The 13,922-nt window shown below is 43.1% G+C and overlaps 1 protein-coding gene across 1 annotated transcript in view; it reads left to right on the top strand.

Annotated features, from left to right (window-relative positions):
- SORCS3 (sortilin related VPS10 domain containing receptor 3) overlaps window positions 1-13,922 on the top strand; it is a 556,391-nt gene that overhangs the window by 164,861 nt on the left and 377,608 nt on the right. The gene's annotated exons all lie outside the window — the stretch shown is intronic.

The following is a 13,922-nucleotide window of genomic DNA, read 5'->3' as shown; positions in this document are numbered from 1 at the left end:
GCCTTCAGTGAGTCACAGTCTTTTTGCTGGTGTAGAGTCTTGCTTTGATGTTGAAGGCTCGTGACTGATAAGGGTGGTGGTTGCTGATGGTTGGGGTGGCTGTGGCATTTTTTAAAAATAATACAACAATGAAGTTTGCCATATTGATTGACTCTTCCTTTCGGGGAAGATTTCTCTGTTGCATGTGATGCTATTTGATAGCATTTTACCCACAGTAGAACTTCTTTCAAAATTGGAATCATTCCTCTCAAATCCTGTCACTGCTTTATCAAGTAAGTTTAAGAAATATTTTAAATACTTTGTTGTCATTTCAACAATGTTCACGGCTTCTCCAATGGGAGTAGTTTCCATTTCAAGAAAGCACTTGCTTTGCTCGCCTTTATGAAGCAACTCCTCATCTGTTCAAGTCTGAACATGAGATTGTAGCAATTTAGTCACATCTCCTGGCTCCACTTCTACTTCTCGTACTATTTCCACTATATCTGCAGTTACTTCCTCCACTGAAGTCTTGAATCTCTCAAAGTCTTCCATGAGAGTTGGAATCAACTTCTTCCAGAGTCCTATTAATGTTGGTATTTTGACTTCCTCCCATGAATTGTGAATGTTCTTAATGCCATCTAGAATGGTGGATCCTTTCCAGAGGTTTTCAATTTACTTTACCCAGATCCATCAGAGGAATTACTATCTATGGCAACCATAGCCTTATGAAATGTATTTCTTAAATAATAAGACTTGAAAGTTGAAATTACTCCTTGATCTTTGGGCTGCAGAATGGATGTTGTGTTAGGCATGAAAACAACATTAATCTCCTTATACATCTCTATTAGAGCCCTTGGTTGACTATAGGTGCATTGTCAGCAGTAATATTTTGAAAGGGATCTTTTTTTTCCTGAGCAGTATGTCTTAACAGTGGGCTTAAAATATTCAGTAAACTATGCTGTAAAGAGATGTGCTGTCATAAAGACTTCGTTGTTCCATTTACAGAGCACAGGAAGAGTAAATTTAGCATAATTCTTAAGGGCCCTTGGACTTTTGGAATGGTCAATGAGCATTGGCTTTAACTTAGAGTCACCAGCTGGATTAGCCCCAAAGGAGAGATTTAGCTTGTCATTTGAAGCTTTGAAGCCAGACTGAATTCTTCTCTCTATGAAAGTACTAAATGGGATCTTTCTCCGATAGAAAGCTATTTTGCCTGCATTGAAAATATGTTGTTTAGTGTAGCCACCTTCATCAATGACCTTAAATAGGTCTTCTGAATAACTTGCTGTAGCTTCTACATCAGCACTCTCTGCTTTGCCTTGCACTTTTATGTTATGGATATGGGTTCTTTCCTTAAACCTCATGAACCAGCCTCTGCTAGCTTCAAACTTTTCTTCTGTAGCTTCGTCACTTCTCTCAGCCTTCATAGAGTTGAGGAGAGTTAGGGCCTTCCTCTGGATTAGGCTTTGGCATAATAGAATGTTGTGACTGATTTGATCTTCTATCCAGACCACTAAAACTTTATCCATGTCGGCAATAAGGTTGTTTCATTTTCTTTTCATTTGTGTGTTCACTAGAGTAGCATTTTTAATTTCCTTCAAGAATTTTTTCTTTGCAGTCACAACTTGGCTAACTGTTTGGCACAAGAGACTTAGCTTTTGGCTTACCCAGCTTTTGACACAAAGCTCACAAAGCTTAATCATTTCCAGCTTTTGATTTCAATTGAGAGATGTGTGACTCTTCCTTTCACTTGAGCACTTAGACATCATTGTAGTGTTATTGCTTGGCTTAATTTCAATAGTGTTGTGTCTCAGGGATTAGGGAACCCTGAGGAGAGGGAGAGAGATCGGGGAACAGAGCCGCTGGTCAGTGGGTGGAACAGTCAGAACATACATATTTATCACTGTTTCATACGGGCAGTTTGTGGTACACCCCCCTCCCCAAATTACCATGGGAACATCAAAGATAACTCATCCCAGATCACTATAACAGAAATAATTATAATGAAGATGTTTTAAATACTGTGAGAATTTCCAAAATGGGTCACAGAGACATGAAGTGAGCCCATGCTGTTGAAAAGATGGTGCCCACAAACTTGCTCAATGCAAGGTGACCACAAACCTTCAATATGTAAAAAGCACAGTATCTGCAAAGTGCAGTGAAATAAAGCACAGTAAAATGTGGTATGCCTGTACCTCTGTCCTGTCTAGAATTCCTCAGAGAATAACAACTCTTTAAAACTTAATGCGATCATATTTCAGAGGTTTGCTTTCCGAATCCTCCCTCCCTGCCCCTGTATCCCTTTTCTCTGACCTTCTTATGAATATTCTTGGAGTTCTTCACAAGCTACCTTGAACTCTCCCTTCTAGAGAGGTTTGGCAGGCTAGCTTATCTAAGGAAAAGACATCCTTTAAAAAAAATGTTCTCAGAAAAAGGAGGGCTGAGAATTTCAGTTTTTTCCCCATCTCTTATGATCTCAATTAAGCCTCTCATCCTCTGTGAGGATGTCTTGGCCACCCCTGCTCAGATTCATCTTCTTCTCCTTTGAACACCTCTGGCCACACTTTCAGTTTAACAAATGTGCTGTATCTCTGTGTATTATTAGGTGCCATGTCAAGGTTACATTTGATAATACTCTTGTAGTACAATGAGAAAAACAGGGTCCCTGTCCTGAAGGAATCTATAGCCTAGCAGTGGAGATACATATCCAAATAGAAAATTATAGTATGGTGAGTAGTAAAATTGGAACTATGTCCAACAAAGGTAGGGGAATATAGATTAAGGGGAAATCAATTCTGTCTTGGAGGACAGGTGAGACGTCAGAGTGTTGATAATGTTTCAGCTGGACCTGGAACGGTGAGAAGAAGAGCATCAGGTAGGGAACTGGGGAAGGGCTTTCAGAAGAGAGAGAAGGGTGTATGCATAAGAGTGTGAGAATGGAACAGGAGAAATAAGGTGTATTCCAGGGTGGCCAGAGTTTATTTGTCATTTTGGTAATGTGGCTCTAGAAGAGGTGTAAAATATCATTTGGGGCCAGCTTGAGAAAGACCTCCTTTGGCTACTGTAAGCATCCAAAAATTCCCTACTCTTCGGTTCAAATCTAACATCGTGATTTTGCCTAAGATAATGTAACAGCTTCTTATATAATGAGGATGCTTTCACTCTCTTTCAAGAAAGAGATATACAAAGTCTCATTAACTGCTTTGATATTAATTGCTTTTGTAGTCCTGATACAAACCCATGTGGATATTGTGTAACCTTGACTAATTGCAAAGTTAACCAACACCAACATTCTTTTTTTTTTTTTTTTTTGAGACAGAATCTCGCTTTGTTGCCTGGGCTAGAGTGAGTGCCGTGGCGTCAGCCTCGCTCACAGCAACCTCAAACTCCTGGGCTTAAGCGATCCGCCTGCCTCAGCCTCCAGAGTAGCTGGGACTACAGGCATGCACCACCATGCCCAGCTAATTTTTTCTATATATATTTTTAGTTGGCCATATAATTTCTTTCTATTTTTAGTAGAGACGGGGTCTCGCTCTTGCTCAGGCTGGTCTCGAACTCCTGACCTCGAGTGATCCACCCGCCTGGGCCTCCCGGAGGGCTAGGATTACAGGCGTGAGCCACCACGCCCGACCTAACACCAATATTCTTTACATAAAATAAGCAGAACATGGAGAGTAGGAGAAATAATAACTTATCTATCTTTATCATCTCTACTTGTACATACACAGACACTTAAAACAGGCAAGGAAAAATGTTCACAGTTGCTATTACTTTCATTTCTGTGACTAGTCATGAACCATAGTTGACAGGTCATGTTGATTCTCTTCTTCAGCCACCCATTTCCTGTTTCCTTGGCCCTTAGCAAATGCCTCACCTGTTCAAGATTTTCACCTGGTAGTGTCATAGAGTGATTCCAAGGATTAGAGTCCTTAATAATTCTGCCTTTATTACTGGAGACTTTCATTAAAATTTTACTTCAGGACTTGAAAATAATAAGAGGACTTGAAATTAATAAGAGGCATAATAATAGTAAGAGGTTTCAAACATCATTCTCCATGTCCTCATTGGATAACAGCATCTCTATTTCCCCTTGATAGTAGGGAAAAATCACCCCAGCTGGTAAGCAGCCCCTTCATTACCTGTTGGTTCAATGATAGCATGAGAAGCTCAAAACAGTTACTAGTTTCAGCTTCCAGAGCAATGGAACATGTGTTTTGTCTCCTGGTGACAGTTCCCTCTTTGGGAACCAGGACTTTTCTATCAACAGAGTCCAAAGCTGTGGAGACAGGAAGAAAATATTCTCTGATGGCTTACTGAATATAATAATGAGAGAACCACTCCCACTTGTGATCTTTGATTTTCAGACCTTTGTGTTTTGGCCATTTATTGGTCGAATCCACATTCTAGAGAATAGTGCCACAACCTCGTAAGGGTGTTGGCTCCCAGGTGGTGCTGTCATTGAGTCTTCAGAAGTCTGTTCAACCATCGGATCAGTCCAGCTGCTTCTGGGTGAGACTTCATGTTTGTGGTAAGACTAGTGACTTCCATGGACATGCCCGTTACTGCACTTCATTTGCTGTGAAATGAGTTCCTTTGTTAGAAGTAATGTTATATGGGATACCGTGACAGTGAATCAGGCATTCTGAAATTGAAAGATTTTGATTCTAGCATAATCACTGCAGGCAGGGAAAGCAATTCCAATGAGAAGAAATTGCTCTCCCTATGAGATGGGAAGGGTGCAATATAATCAACTTGCCACCAGGTGAGATGGTGAGACTTGGCGTTAGTTTCTGATATTGGCAGGTTGGGAACTGAATGGTGGTGATATCCACAGACTTGGTTGGTGGGGGTGGGGGTGGGGTCTGGATTGAGCCTGGGGAAAGCTTCCATCTCTACAATGGCCACTTTACTCTGAAGATCACAGAGCGACTGCAGTGCTGGCTAGGAAAGAGCCTTAGGCATCTCAACAGAAGATGCCATCTTGTCCCTCTGGTTGTTGAGCATGTTCTCTATAGTGGACACTGGGTGCTGAGCATTCGTATAGGGCACAAATAGCCACTGTGCCAATTTTGAGAGGTCCAAACAGACTGGTTTTCCTGCCTCATTTTCCTGATCTCTAAATGCTAACATGCCCGAGCTTTCAATCCTTATATTTCTCCTCTACCCACATTCCCTGTCTCTTGGCAATTGAATCTAGTCTCATGTCTTATAATTCCACCTAATCACTGACAACTCTCAAATTGATATTTCTAGGCTAGACTCTCTTTCCTGAACTCCAGACTCCTTTATCCAGCTCACTATTTGACTTTTCCATTTGAATGTCTCATAGGCATTTCAACCTTAATATTCAAATCTGAACTTCTAATTTTTCCTCCAAACCTTCTTCTCCTACAATCTTCGTCTCATAAAACAACAACTCTATGCTTCCAGTCACTTAGGCCCAAATGCTGAGGGTTATCCTTGACTGTTCTCTTTTGCTCACAACACATATCCAATTTGTGAGCAAATCTTCTTGGCTTTATTTTGAAAACATATTTAAATCCTGCCACTTTTCATCTACCCTTACTCCTCACTCAAATGCGGTTGCTCTGGTGCAATCCCCACCATGTTTCACCTGGTTGATTACAGTCTAATCCACACCATATTCTTCTGGAATATTACAGTGAAAACATATTATGTTCCCCTGCATGTTAACAGACCAATCCACACCATGGTCCCCTGGATGATTACAGTCCAATCCAAACCATGTTTCCCTGGTTGATTATAGTCAAATACACACCATATTTTCCTGGTTGATTACATTCCAATCCACACCATGTTCCCATGGATGATTATAGTCCAATCCACACCATGTTACCCTGGATGATTACTGTCCAGTCTACACCATGTTGTCCTGGATGATTACAGTCCAATACATACCATGTTCTGCTGGTTGATTACAGTCCAGTCCACACCATGTTGTCTTGGATGATTACAGTCCAATACACATTGTGTTCCACTGGGTGATTACATTCCAGTCCACATCATGTTTACCTGGTTGATTATAGTAGGCCCTTCATTTACTGTTGTCCCCTCACTACCTTTTTAAACACAGCAACCTGAGTCATCCTGTTAAAACTTAAGTACTGTATTTAAATCCTCCAGTGGTTTCCCATCTCACTTGAGTAGGCACCAAAGTCCTTACCGTGGTTTACAAGGCCCAGTAAGATCTTAGCCTCTCGGTATCTCCCTGACCTTATCTTCAGATTCATTAACTTCTTGCTATTCCTTGAACATGCCAGGAGCACCCCTGCCTTAGATCTTTGCATTTCCTGCTTCCTGTCCCTGTAATGTTTCTTACCCAGGAAGCCATGTGATGTCATCCCTCACCTCACTTAGGATTTTACTCAAGTGCCAGTTTCTCATAGAGGCCTTTCCCAGGTTTCTTTCTTTTTTTTTTTTTTTTGAGACAGAGTCTGGCTCTGTTGCCCAGGTTAGAGTGAGTGCCGTGGCATCAGCCTAGCTCACAGCAACCTCAAACTCCTGGGCTCAAGCAATCCTCCTGCCTCAGCCTCCCAAGTAGCTGGGACCACAGGCATGTGCCACCATGCCCAGCTAATTTTTTCTGTATATATTTTTAGCTGTCCATATAATTTCTTTCTATTTTTAGTAGAGACAGGGTCTCGCTCTTGCTCAGGCTGGTCTCGAACTCCTGAGCTCAAACAATCCGCCTGCCTCTGCCTCCCAGAGTGCTAGGATTACAGGCGTGAGCCACCGCGCCCGGCCCCCAGGCTTCTTATTTTCATCCTCCCTAGGTCCACCCTTGCATGTTGGCATTTTCTCTGAATTATTTCTCTTATTTCTTATTATTTCTCTTATCTTCTGCTTATTTTTTCCTCATAGCACTTGCTGCCATGTGATTACTATATCATTTACTTATTTGTTTCTCTCCTCTGCTAAAATATAAACTTAATGAGGGCAAAGAAGCTGTTTTAGTTTTCTTCACTGCCGAATCCACAGCACTTGGCAGAAACGAAACATTCCATATATATTAGTTTGATGAGTGAATGAAAAAATTATGAGAACCTGAAATAGACTGCAGCACATTTCAGGAAACTTGGTGTTTGCCTGCGGTGTAAGATGAGGAAGGAACCATACTGAGGTCTGTCTTGAACCACAGAATTGATGATATTTCCTTAAACAAACTAGGGAAAGGGGTTCACAGTTTTGGAAAATTTCATGCATGACATACTGACAAAGTTGGTATCTCTTGTACTAATTCCTGGTCCTCCCAACTAGATTGTAAACTCATGTTGGGCAGGGAGCACCATCTATGTTATTCTGGACACCCAGTAGGTGCTGGGACTTTCTCGTGCTGTGAGTCATTTGGGCTCTGGACTATGGATGTGCAGTTTCTATTCCTTGGGGAGGAGGCTCCTCTAGGTGGGAGGAGGATGCCAGGACTCACAAGGCTATGCTGAGACCTAAAATACACTCTTGTAGGCAGTCCCTGAGGTGTATGTTTTAGCATGCTGTTTATGTTACCATTGTGGACTAATCCTGACAAATAAGGCCAGTGTGTCCCTATTCCAATTAGCTGGAAGCAAAGAACTATCAGGTCGAGGCAGGACAGAGGTGGTAAGTGGTGAGGGGGAGCTCCAGGGGGTGTGCAGAGAGCCCCATGGATTTAAAGGTACCATGATTTCAGGAAGGTTTAATGAACTAAAGTAATTTTCCTTCAGAGTAAAATTTTACAGGCATTAAAGGTCCTCACTTCACTGAATGCGCTTACGGGCCAGAGCGTCCTAGTGATTTATGAATTTGCAGATTACGCATTATCCTTTCAGAGGACAGGAATCCCCCGGGGCGTCTGCCTGCCTTCCACAGCTGAGTGGAACAGCCAGGTGAACACACTGACTCTGATTTGCAGCATCCTACATTGCAATTAGGGTCTAGAATGGATGGACATTTTTTAGAAGGAGCTTAGCAACTCCTAGAATCTGAACCCCTTCCACTAAATAAGGGTAACTGGGAGCCCTTGTCTCCTGAGGATTAATTGTCAGTGCTAAGAACTGATATTTGCCTAGTAAAGTTTATAAAGCAGGTTGGGTTCCCTTATTTTATGTGAATCAGCAACCCCGTGAGCTTGGCGGGGGAAGTGCATCATTACCCCATTTCAGGGAAATGGAGTGGGTTCTGAAGACGTGCATGAGTTGCTCAGGCTCATGCAGTAGCATGGGGTGAGGCTGAGTCTTGAGATAGCCCCCTGGTTCCAAGGACTGTATTCTTTCCATGTGGCCTTGCAAGCCCCATCCAGGAGGCAGAGGGCTGGATCCTATGGGGTGAGTGAATTTAGACCCTGGGAAATTTAGAGGGTTCTCTGGTGGAATAGGAACTGAAACTTCAGAGCGTGGGTCCTACCTCTTACATACGAAGTAGGATGTGAAGAATATAGAAATCTCCCTTTCCCAATATATCACTCTCCTAACGCAGCCAGGGACTTAGACTCCTTAGTTCAAACAGGGATAATCCTGGAAGGCATCAGGAGACGGAGGACTATACATTTTGAGACTACAGGAACTGGGTTTTTTTTTGTTCTTTGTTTTCGTTTTTGACCACTTTACCACCAAGATTCTTATACTGTGCCTGGAATAGGGCAGGAATAGATGAATGGAAAAGGGAAGGGGACGTGAGAAACAAAGGCATTAGTTGCTGACATTGTGTGTGTCTGAAGCTGACCTGAGCATCTGGGGGCAGCACAAGGCACTGCATGCTTGGGGACAGAAAACTGGAGGTAGATGCTGAACAAAGACCGCACCGTCTGATTTCATAAAAGTCCAGCCATGTCCCTTATTGTCACCTTACTATATAAGTCCCATATTTTACATATAGATATGGTTCCTTATTATAAAATAGTCCCTTATCATCAACACCCTCTTTGCTCTTGTAAAACTTTTTGTCAGCCCGTAATTGACCGCTCCAAGTGCAACTCGTCTCTCCTTTCTGTGCCCTTCCATTGTCCTTTGTGTCTTCTTTCCCACCGTGGCACAGCCTTGCTGTGTCTCAGAGTGGCTTGTGCATACCCTGTATTGCACCACATGGCCCATTTCAGGGAAATGGAGCTGATTCTGAAAATGTGCTTGAGTTGCTCAGGCTCAGGCAGTAGCATGTGGTGAGGCTGGGTCTTGTAGGTATTTATTTGATAAAGCAACTTGTCTAGTTCTTTCTCTGCCTCTATGCTGCTCACAACTGGGACAGTGCCCCTCCCTGCTCTTTTCTATCTACCCCTGCCCAATTTAAAGAGAAAGAGAGAGAGAAATAAAGCAGTCAAACAAGCAAGCTCCCTATCAGTGTATCCAAATTCTTACCACTCTTTAAGGTCCAGCTCACATAGCCCTCCTTCACGAAGACTTTGCTGATCGCATTTTCTGGACTTAATTCTTTCCTCTTCCCAACTCTTATAGCCCATTATCCATACCTCTCTCATACATTTGTCATCTCATCCCTTCTTTTATTGTCATGCATTTATAATTCGTCCATAGGACCTCGTATGGCACCTGCCATGTGTCGGGCATTGTGCTGGGCACGGGGGCTGCAGAGCTGAATGAGACCTGATTTCTGACCTTGCAGAGGTCACAGTCTCACAGAGAAGATAGACATCCGGAGAAGTCATATTAACCCAGTGTGATAAAAGCTGTAAGAGATGCACGAACAGTGTTATTCCAGAGAGGATGTCAGATGCCAATTTAAAATAAAGTTATATGTGCCTATATATATAATTTCATAAATATGCTTTTTCAGTCATCTTTATATATAACACACACAACACATAGACTTCTCTCCGATTCTATGTGTGTGCATATGTGCATATATAGCTTATAAGGAGAGAAGTGCTAGTGATTCATGAATTATTCCAATTTATTTTCATTTTTCCTGCTGTCTAAAATCCCCCCAGGATTATAGCCAGTTAGGTCAAAAAGGTATTTATTTGACAAAGCTTATTTGGCAAAGCGGGATCTCTCAACAATTTGTCTAGTTCTTTTCTCATTACACGTCTCTGTTTCCTATTTCTTCCTCTAAGAACAGAGAAAACAAAAGTTACCTTCACCTCTGGGCCTTGAGCTCTGGATGTCTCCCTGACTCTCAGAATTTAATAGCTGTCTTTCTAATTCATACAAGAGGTGCTCAGTAAATATTTGTGTAATTCATCAATGAATGATAAATTTGGTGAAGGCAAGGACATGTTTTCTCCTGTCTGTATTCCCGTCCATTGCCCTGTACACAAGCCCACTTAAACACTTGCTGAGTGGAGGAGCTTTGCCTCAGAGCAGAACGAGCTCGGGGGGGCAGGCTGGCCTAGGTGGGAAGGCTGCCTCTTTCTCCTGCTGGTTGTGTGCTGTGGGGGTGACTTGCTTAACCCTTGGGCCTCTGTTCCCTTATCTGTAAAATGGGGATATTACCCAGTACCTACTCTGTCCCAAAGGTTGGTTTTGAGGATTGAGGATTACCGAGTATAGTATTTAGCACATAGTAGGGGTTCAATTAACATCTGGCCCCTGTTTTTCCTTTTTTCAATTTGACCGCCCATTCTCATTGTGGGGCATCCGCTGGAGGGGCATCAAGTCAGACTTTGTGGGTCTGCATGCCACACCCACCCACTGGGCCCCTGAGCTCACTTGTCTCCTCTCTCTGATCTGAGCGCTCACCCAGCAGCCTGGGGGCGGGTTAGGTGGGCTAGGTGGGCACACTACACCTGCTTTCAGTTTTCTTCCCTGGTCATTTGCTTCTCCCTGGCGGCCTTTCGAAGGCTCTGGGTGGTGGGAGAGGCGGGGCTGGGCAGGCTTTCTCATGCTCTTGGTTTTGTTTGCTTGGCACAGAACATCTTCAGCCCAAAGGTTGCATTACCATCTCTTCACATTTCTATTAATGTCCTTCTGTGCTGGGCTCCAGAGGAAAGGAAGCTTCCAGCCCCTATTTCTCAGTGTTTTGACTTTTCCTCTGAGGGATGCTAGTGTGGCCTTGCTGTGGTGTCCCCCTTGTATGTGTGCTCTTCCTGCTTAATTTGTGAGGTTACAGTCAAGGTGAAGAAAGGGGTGCGTTGCTAGATCAGGGTCTCACCATGGTTGAATGGGTGGTGCTGCTGCACCACAGGTGGGAGAAGAATCACAGTGTGGCAGAGTCTTTCTCAAAGTTGGTCCTCTGGTTGCCTTAAGATTTCTGAATTCTACTCAGGATCCACCAAGTCAAACTTGCTGGGGGTAGGGGTCAGAGAATCTGCATTTAACAGGCTCCCCAGTGACTGTTAGGTTCCAGCTTCACTCCTGGAGTGGGAAGAGCACTACCTTAGGGCACTTGGTCAAGGTCCTGCATTGCTGGGACTTGACCTTGAGTCATGCCCCCTTTCTGGGCCTCCATTTCTTCTTCCATAAAAAGAGGACAGTAGACTAGCTTCACACCGTCTCCTGCTGAAGTCTTGTTTACCACCAAAACATCAATATCTTTCATTGACTCAAAAATAATTATTTTGTAAGAACCTTCAATACGCTGAGCCTATCTGTGAAGGAGACAGAGGTACAAAACATGATCCCCACCTCAAGTTGTTCAGAATCTAGTTGAGAAGGCAACTATCAAGATAGTGTTTAACTCAGTGGTTAATTATGTGACTCAGTTTTAAGCAAAATAGGCTTTCAGAAGAGAGAGAATTTTGATGGCTGGCATAAGGACTGTCCTGGGAGGCTACCTAAAGGAGGTGGGCATTGGACTGTTTCTGGAATAACAGGCAGGCAAGTACAGATGGTAAGGAAAGGGCTGGGCCCAGTGAGTGCCCGAGCAAAGGTGTGAGGATGGGTTGGCTCACCTGCAGTACCGTGAGAAACTTAGAATGCTTAAAGCAGAGGACAGGTTTTGGAAAACTGAAAAAAGGGTTGGAAGAGTATGAATGGGGCAGACTGCGGAGTACCTTAAATTGCCAGTCTGAGGAGTCTGGATTTCATCCTTTGGCAGAGGGAACCAGTAAAGGCTTCTGATCAAGAAAGTGCATGAAGTAAGAGGTAAAATTGAAACCATCTATTGTGAAGGCAGAAATACTATTCATGGAGGTATGGGAGGATGTGTTAGCCTGGATTCTCCAAGAAGCGATTTTAGAGCATGATAGCTAGGATCCTAAGTCGTTTTTGCTCCCTGCAGTTGGAGATCTGAAAGGCACATTCTCATGGCAGCTACTTAGGGGAAGGAGAAATTAATACAAGTCTAACCATGTTCTTCTGGATGGTTTATCTCCAGAGTGTCTGAGTCTTTGCTCATGGTGCCTCATCTATGTAGAGAGACACTCCTCATCCTCATTTAACTAGTTTCTACTCTTCTTAGGTATTAGTTTGGGTTTCACCTTTAGGAGGCCTTCCTTGACCTCTTTTGCCCTCTCTGTGGATTTGGGACCTCAAATTCCCCATACTTCCCTCTGCACCTCTCACTCTCTGTAGGGAATTGCCTGCTCATTTGTGTGTGTGGTTTCCCCCCCAGTAAACTGTGAGCTTCTGGAGTGCAGCATCTGGCTCTTTTATTTCTGTATCCAATGTGTAGCCCAGTGGCTGGAATATCATAGCTATTCAGTAGAGGATGGAAGGAAGGAAGGAGGGAAAAGATGGAGGGAGGGAGGGAAAGAAGGAACATGGCCCAAGCTTTGGCAAGGAGAAGGATTTTCCATATTCAGTTGTTAGGAGCTCTGCTAATTAAGTGGAAGTCTTAGCACCAACATCTCTTTCTTTTTTTTACATGACTTTTTTACTTTTTGAAGACATGTCCATGTAGGGTTGATGTTGGGAAAAAAATGAAGTGATCTTCCTAGCTTCTGCAGAGCCCTAGGTGGTTGTTCCAACTCAGTTTTAGTAAAGCTTAGTTTTGAGCTTGTTTTTCCAGAATATGGGATGGCCTGCACATAGCCTTCCATGCTTTTATATGGTGACTTTGAAAATGACTTTGTAGATGAAAGAAGGTCAAATGAAGTGGGGGAGAAGACTTGTGTGTGTGTGTGTGTGTGTGTGTGTGTGTGTGTGTGTGTGTGTGTGTGTACCCTATATCTGGTACATTGCTGAGCATTTGATTGGGAAGGGTATGGACAAGTCCCTTGTCTTTATTAGTCCCTGACTTTAATAAATGAGGAAATTAGCCATGAATAGAAGAGACAAGGACCACTGAGTGACCATGGAGAACAATTCGTGTAGGTTACTCACTCTTTGCTATTGTGTTATGAAAATAAGACAGGTAGCTTGGTAGATTCTACTGTTCTACAAACAGCCATGCTGTTGATGAGGTTCCTTGCCAACCTGCCATTCCTCATCACAGAACACAATCTGGGCAGAAACCTCTGAGTGAGGGCCTCACAGAATAAGGGCCATAGGCTCTTTTGACCTATAATGGGGTCACTTCCCTGCCTTTAATTTTTTTCTTAGTTTACATTAGAAGAAATGGAAATGGGGCTGATTGACCCCGTGGAGAGCTGGATAAGAATAAATCTCAAAGTGAACATTTTGTTGTTAGTTAAGTGCCATAAAAATGTTCACTATAATGGCTGATTATTTTTCTTTAATCTTAAATGGATACCTACAATGGGAAAGTCCCATCTTGGTAGCAGAAATTCATTATCTTGGAGAGTTTAATGGCTGCTGTGAAAATGAACTGGAGGAAGTTAAATTGTGGAATGGGATGGAGCTGAGAAAAGTGAAATGAGTTGTGCATTAAATTTAGATAAACACAATTATGTGTAACTGGATTATCACGCGTGCAGGCAGGCGATGTATATTATGCACCTGCATTTTGATTAAAATTGATTCAGGTGCATGTGCTTAGCATCCTTGTAGATACGGAGTTGTGCCTAAGCCACTGTCCAGATGCGTGAGGGGCAGGCGGGCAATGTCTGATACCCAAGACTCCAGCTGGAGGAGTGTGAAGGGAATGGGAAGACTGAC

The sequence above is a fragment of the Lemur catta genome, chromosome 14 (assembly GCF_020740605.2).
Source record: "Lemur catta isolate mLemCat1 chromosome 14, mLemCat1.pri, whole genome shotgun sequence".
NCBI classification, from domain to species: domain Eukaryota; kingdom Metazoa; phylum Chordata; class Mammalia; order Primates; family Lemuridae; genus Lemur; species Lemur catta.
This window is presented reverse-complemented; position numbering and strand designations above follow the sequence as displayed.